The 6921-nt window shown below is 41.6% G+C and overlaps 1 long non-coding RNA gene across 1 annotated transcript in view; it reads right to left on the bottom strand.

Moving 5' to 3' along the window:
• Positions 1 to 219: 219 nt before the first annotated feature.
• The window catches only part of LOC146755905 (uncharacterized), a 203812-nt gene continuing 197110 nt past the window's right edge, over positions 220 to 6921 (bottom strand). The window contains exon 4 of the long non-coding RNA XR_014937818.1: positions 220 to 6453. This is a non-coding gene — a long non-coding RNA (uncharacterized LOC146755905). The remainder of the gene's footprint in view (positions 6454 to 6921) is intronic.

Genomic DNA, 6921 nt, shown 5'->3' with positions numbered 1-6921 from the left:
ACACCAGAGGTAATTTCTTAGTCAAAAGATAACCTGCTTCTCTTTTTTTAATTTTTTCCCTTCATTTCTACATTGTTTCTGAACACCTGTGCTTTATGTTGTACTGCAAAACATCAGGCAATTAAAAACTTAGAGAACAAGTGAAAACAAAGCTGTCTGTATGCAGAGAATTATACATTAGACAGTAATGGCTACACTGCAGCCATGAGCTAAGACATTAATTTACACGTGTATTCAGCGCTAAAAATTGTTGGGATTTTTTATGTTTAGACTTTAAATTCCAAAGTAAAGAAATTCAAAAGTGAAGTACCCATGGCAACCTTAATTCTATTCATCTTACCCTCGGATGCAGCATTTGTTCAGCAATTACATACTCCTGAGTAAAGCTGTGCCTCCCAGATGATGGTAAAGCAAGGTTAAAGAATTCTCAAAATTAATAAAGTCCTCCCATACACTTGTAAGATTTACAGCTAGGGGCATTCTAAACATTAAAAAGGAAGAAGAACTTTCTTAGTCTTGTGTAGGAAAAACATGTTAATTGCCATCAAATAATTTTCATCTCCACTACACTTTTACTTTTCTTATTCCTTTTCACATTGCCCTCGGTCTCTCAGTGTGAGAAAGAAGCAGCATCTTAGTCATCACAGCACTGGACGCTGGGTTTCTGCGTCTTGGTATGTGCTCCAGTGAGAGCTGAAAAGCAGCATTTGCCATGATCGTTAGGGGATTTTTCCTAACTTCCCCCACTGAATGTTTTTATAATGATTTGTTTAAGTGAGTCAAGTATCATGAGGATGTTTAAGATACAGAGAACCACATCATAAATTCACAGGAATTTTACTATTTATTTCTAGCCTAGTTTTCTAATAGTAGTGTGCTGATATATTCATGCTGTCTGTCCAGCAAATGTGCAAACTGCAAGTCCTCCCCTATCATTTGAGTTCAGTAGCTAACTTCACCCGAATTTGAAAGGGGAGGGTATAGCCTCTAACATAACTGAGTTCTTACAAGTTTAGTGGATGCGTAGGCAGAGTAGAGAAGACAGAAATCAGCACAGCCAGCAACACTCCAGAAGAGAGACAAGCAGAGCAGAGCCGTCTCCCATTCTGCTTTACAGCAGCCAGGTGGCATTAACATACTGACAATGCAAGGCTGCAGGTCAGCCATGGGGTTACTGCAGTAGTGCGGGCAGGAGGGACAAATCACGGGTTTTCCTATTGGCAACATTCTCCAACGCTGCCAATAAGCAAGATTTTTCAGCCATACTGTTTCCTCAGAAAAGTCTAATGCCTCAGCGGATTGAGGTGTTCTCAGCTAAGGGGCACCGTGCTTGATGGAAAGATTTATGTAGCCACACAACAAAGGGCAGCAGAATGAGAATGTTAGGGCAGCTGGTACACTTCGAGAAGGGGCTACAGATTACAGAGTTACTGCAGCATTCATCCCAGCAGACACACAAGGCAGCAAGAGAAGACCACTACTCCAAATACACTGCTAAGGCTGAACAAAGAGTTGTATTACTCAAAAAAAAAGTGCATTACTAATATCACAATCATATTAGATAAAAAATAAAATAACAGGATTTTCACTTCTCCCTGCTGGGAAAAAAAGAAAAAAAAAGAAAAAAAAAGAAAAAAAAAAAAAAGAAAGAATAATATTCAGCATTAACTCTGACAATGACAAAATGCATTGGTAATAATTAACATAGTCCTCATTGTAACTTTAGTGACAGTGTGGGAAGTTGCAACTGAAAAATACTCCTCAGCCACCCAATATTCCACAGGACTCTGATCGCAGTTTGGGGCACATAGCAGCACTGCTCCAGAGTCTCAAGGAGCTCTTAGATGGCCCAGTTCCTTGAGAAAGAGCATCTGATACTGAGAAGTATTTTGTGGAGATCTTACACATGTAAAGAAATTTCAGTCGTGCTCAGAATCTAGATAGGTCACATCTACATCTGTCTTCTACAGTCAAAGCTACAAGCTCTTTCTGTGGGCGGAAAGAGCTATGAGCAGCCCTCACTATACACCAAAGAGTAAATGAGACCAAGGAGTACACAGAGAGAAACCCATCTCCCTTGCTTCAGCCCAGTGCCACTCAACAATTCTGAGCAAAGGTGTCTTCCAAGAGGACTGCAGGTAGGAAGCAAAGCAAATGAAGTTCTGTATACTCGGACACATTTCTCTCCTAATAACAAATATTTGAGGCCACAAATGCCCATCTCTTCCCCATCCCTTTATCCTCATGATGGGTTCCCACCTAGTGGGACCAGGCTGTGCTACTCTAAATTCTGCTTCAGCCCCCTCAGGCCCAAGAATTGTTCCTCTTGGATGAGAGGGACATTTCCCTCCTGAGCCTTCCCCAGCCTCCTCTCAGCAGCAGCTAAATCCTACTATTGGCCCAAGGTCAAGAAGGACCTGCTGGGGATCTGTTGTGCTAACAGGAGGCTGCTGGACCATTATCCTTGTGATGTGAGGGACTTCCTTGCCTTTAAAAGCCATGCAGAGCCCGGAGACTGCTCGCAGCCTCAATAAGATGGGTAGTTGTGTGGGCTGTTTCACTGGAGTAACCAAGGAGAGGCACCGGAAACCTGATGCAGGAGAGTAAACCAAAAAGCATGGAGATCCTTCTGAAGGTAGACAGGTCAGCTAGGAAGGGCATACAGCAGAGGAGGGTGGAAGGCAGCAGCAGGGAGAAACTTAGAGGGCCAAAGCCAGGATAGGATGCAGAGCATTAAATGTTCAATGGAGTTTCAATTTGAAACCCCCACTTCCCATTGTGGTTTCTTCAGCCATGCCCAGAGGTTGTCCATCAGTTGCTTCTCAGGACAGGGTACATAAGCACTCTCCAGGCACACAAGAAAATGAGTTTCTCTCACAAAACACAGAGTCCATTACTCTCCAGCAAACGCATAAGACTCAGAAAACGCTACCTTGGCTCTGTTAGCAAGTTTATCAGTTTCAGCTCTCACAGAAGCCACACCATTCACATGAGCAGCAGTGCCATTCTCAGACATTTTGTTCTCATTTGAAAAGGGTGATGCTACAGGCAGCTCCAGCTGATGACAGTTGCCAAGCTCTGCGTGCATCACACCTGTGTTCTGAAAGAAGCAGCACTTTCCCCAAACAGGTGAAGAGAGGGAAGCTCACACATCTTCTCTGCTAGCCATCTAGCTGTTAGTGTAGCTGCAGCCCATTCCTCTAAAGTTCCAGTAAAGAAAGCATGTTGAGAGATGTCCTACAGATGAGGCAGCACCAAAGGGGGCTGCCTTGATTAAACCAGGTTGTTCTGCTGAGAGTCCTCAACGCACGCTCTTGGTTATGGCTGTTAGAGCTGCAGCAGGGTGACATGAATTGCCTTTTATCTAATTGGAAAACTCCCACAGAGTTTAGAAGTACTCATTTAGACAGGCAAATCAATAAAGGAAATGGTAAGTGTGAGAATATAGTGAGACTATAGAGTCTATGTGGGTCCTGTATGCTTCTGCTTTAAAAAGGTTAACTCTTGCCTTCAAGAGTTTACTGCAATGCCAGCACTTGGAAAACAGCAAAATGGGTAGGTTCTACCCAAAATTTCAGTGAGTAAGTTGGTGGCTGTATATAAGGGCAAGACAACAAGTTTTCTGTTAGAGACCAGAAATTCAAGAAGAGTCACAGAAATTCAGAAGACACTGCAGAGAAGGAGGGAGAGAGGGAAAACTAATCTTAAATGTTACAGCTCTGAGGCTGGCAATGAGATCAGAAGTTTTATTAAAAGGAAAAGGGAGCAAAACCTGATTTGCAAAATAGTAAGGGCTAGAGCTGCATTTCTACGGAGTTCTGCTGTCACAAGGAACATTGGGATAAGGGAAATGAGCAGAGAAATTACTCCTGCTTTCTCACCTAAGAGCTTTCCTTGTCCTTTCACATCCACCTTCATCAGGGGCTCTGCAAATCCCCACCCACAGAGCCGCTCCAAGACTTCAAAACCATTAAGAATAGTTATTTAGTTGCTTAAAAACTCTAGGTTTCAAGGAAAATCACAAGAAAAAGCCCACAGTTCTTACAGTTGCTTGGTTTAGAATTAGTTTTGTTTTTCTTATTTCTCTCTGGCATTCCTTCTCCTAAATCTCCAATCACTTTCACAACAGGCTTATGCTGAGTAGCTTCAGGTAGCTGAGGAAAAAAAAAAAAACAACCTGTTTAGCAATGTAAGTTATCTCTTCTCCCACCAATGCTAATAGGAGTTTTGTGCATAAATCAGGCACACACTGATGGGAGGAGAGATCGTGAAATCTATGTCTGTTTTTTTATCCACTGCAGTGAGGGTTTTATTCTCCTCTAATTTACACCAAAATATTGGTCTCAGGAGGAATACTTCTGACACACCTGGTATAAGACAGAGGAGAACTAGGCCCATGGGGTGATAGCAGATAATTCAACATCTTCATCCAGTGACAAAAGGCAAGTATATTAGAGTACCACAGACTGACTCATAGTGGCTTCTTAGAAGCCAACAGCATGGGATAGGCTGGGATTCATGGTCCAGCCTCATCCATCCTTGCCTTACCATCCCTCTTCTCCACTACAGTCTGGCAACCACACGTTCAGCCCTTCCACACATCACAGACATACAGATAGCCTGGTACTGCCTCACTGGAGGACAACTGGTTAGAAAAAAGGTCTGAGAGGGAGTAGACAGGACTGACAACCACTTCAGACTGAGTATGAAACCTCTGCTAATAACCACTGCATGAGGCACGATTCCACAGAGCTCACTGTGTATTTTTCAGTATGGGACTACTAAAACAGGACATCCCTTGCTTCCTTCTTGCTCCTACTTAGAAACATCAAGAAAGTCTTCATGCAGTGACCTCTCCAAGCCAGTTCTAGGGAAAGAGAGTGCACAAAACAAATGTAACACTGACCATTTTTATCTGGCAAAATTCTGATGCCTCTGGACTGCCAATAGCATCTTTTAACATTGGCTTTCATGATGCCCTCCAAAATATCTGGTAGGTCAGAAGGCAGTCACCTCTGCCAAACACATATCAGGGTTTGCAGCATAGGTCACTGAGGCCAGTATTTCTTTTTCCCTAATGTGGGTAACTGGAGGCAGAACAAATGTCTTAAGAGAGAAATATCATGACCAAGAGAGCCTAATGGAATACAACTACAGCTGGGATGATCAGGAGCTTCCTAATTGGCATATAAGTGCACAAAAGTAATCTTTTTGGGAGAAGGTCTACTTTCATAACAGTAGACCTACTAAAGATTGTGAGAAAACACTCTGTTTTTTAAATATATATGTATATTATCAGGATTTTATGTAAGGTTTTATATATGTATACGATATATGATAGCTTGAATTCCTTTGTTCATGTTTTCTTTAAAGCCAAAGTTTTATTGATCAGCATTAACAAGCAAAAATAAACAGCCTCTTTAAAAAAAATAAAAAGGTACTTTTTATTGTACTTATGTTCAGTTGGAGAAGGAAACACATAATAAAATTAATTGATTTTTCATGAGTTTCGTTTCTTACTGACAAAGTGCGTATTTTAATAAGGACTTTATCTCCCCTTCCTTGATCCTACACTGAAGTCATGATCCCGTACTTTGGACATCAGTCTGTTGCCATGGAAATGATCATAATATCGCTCAAAAAAATGAAGTATTATGATTTCACTGCAGGATCAAGGAGAGATAAAATGATAGGCTGCAAGGGATCAAGTCTTCAAGCTGCAAAAGCCTTAGTTACTAACAAAAAGAACATTTACCGAAAACGTCCAATGTAAATTCCCTTACATCTTGCAATGTTCAAAAATTATTTTTCCCCCTATTTATTTTTTAAAGCACTAATTTCAGAGATCATAAGCACTCCGTTTCTCTTCTTTTGATCTGCGGTCCCACCCTCAATTTGAAATGCACCTTTTCTATGAATGGATCCTGGTCATCTTTCATTCCATTCCTATTCAGTGCCCACATAGAACCTTCCCACCCAATGTGTTGTACCACATTATTACTTAAAGGACTGACATTTTATTCAGAAAAATTAATGCAATTGAAAACAATCATTTAGTTCGGGTGATGTGTGTGATGGGAAAGGTTGGCACGTGCCAGATCTTACTTCGAAATGGAAACAGTACACGGCTAGCGTAACACAGATATCATTAAGTTCCCTCTAAACCTCAAAGCACATACTTTTAGACACCAAGTATTCCCAGTACTGTAATTTACCTCTAAGGAGGTAAAATGAACCCTCCTGTTCATTTTCACCATCTGCCACAGCACTTCTTCGTAGTTGTTAAGAACAATGTTAGATCTTTTCCGAGAAGTTCAGGGAGCCAACCCGAGAACACACTCTTCAGAGATGTCCAGGCCACTTTCAGATGTCACACAAATCCAAAGGTCCAGACTTTGAGGCCTTCTCTTGTATCAAACACTTACTGAAACCTGAAGCTTCGTCCCCAAAGGCCTGCACAGATGAATTAAAAACTCAGAATAAGTTTTCAAAGTCTCAAATTTTAATGGCTCACAAGGGGACCTGCAGGAAGGTAGGTTCTACTGTACTTCACTGATGTCATTCCCGATAGGAGCAACAACATCACAAGGGCAACAAACACACTTTGAAAGACTCCAGAAGAGAGTTGTGACCTTAATAATTTGCTTTCAGGCCTTATCTGTTTTGACGAGCTCTATTCTAGTGACCACTTTGAAGGGTTGCCAAGAGCCAGAGAAGGGAAGAGAACAGGTGCTGCTAACAGAATTCAACTTTAGACTTTGAGCTTTAACAAGCATGACTTTCTCCCAAAATCTGTCAGCTTTGGCAGCTCTCTTAAGAGCTCCTTTCCACATATCCCACATCAAACAGTTTCCCCTACAACCCTGTCACAAGAAGAAAATAGGATTTGTAGTGGTAACAGACAATACAAAAGGTGCTGGA

Source organism: Coturnix japonica, chromosome 29, assembly GCF_054131305.1.
Source record: "Coturnix japonica strain WE chromosome 29, WE-NBRP24, whole genome shotgun sequence".
NCBI classification, from domain to species: Eukaryota; Metazoa; Chordata; class Aves; order Galliformes; family Phasianidae; genus Coturnix; species Coturnix japonica.
Note: the sequence above shows the minus strand (reverse complement) of the source record. Positions and strands in the feature narration are given on the sequence as shown.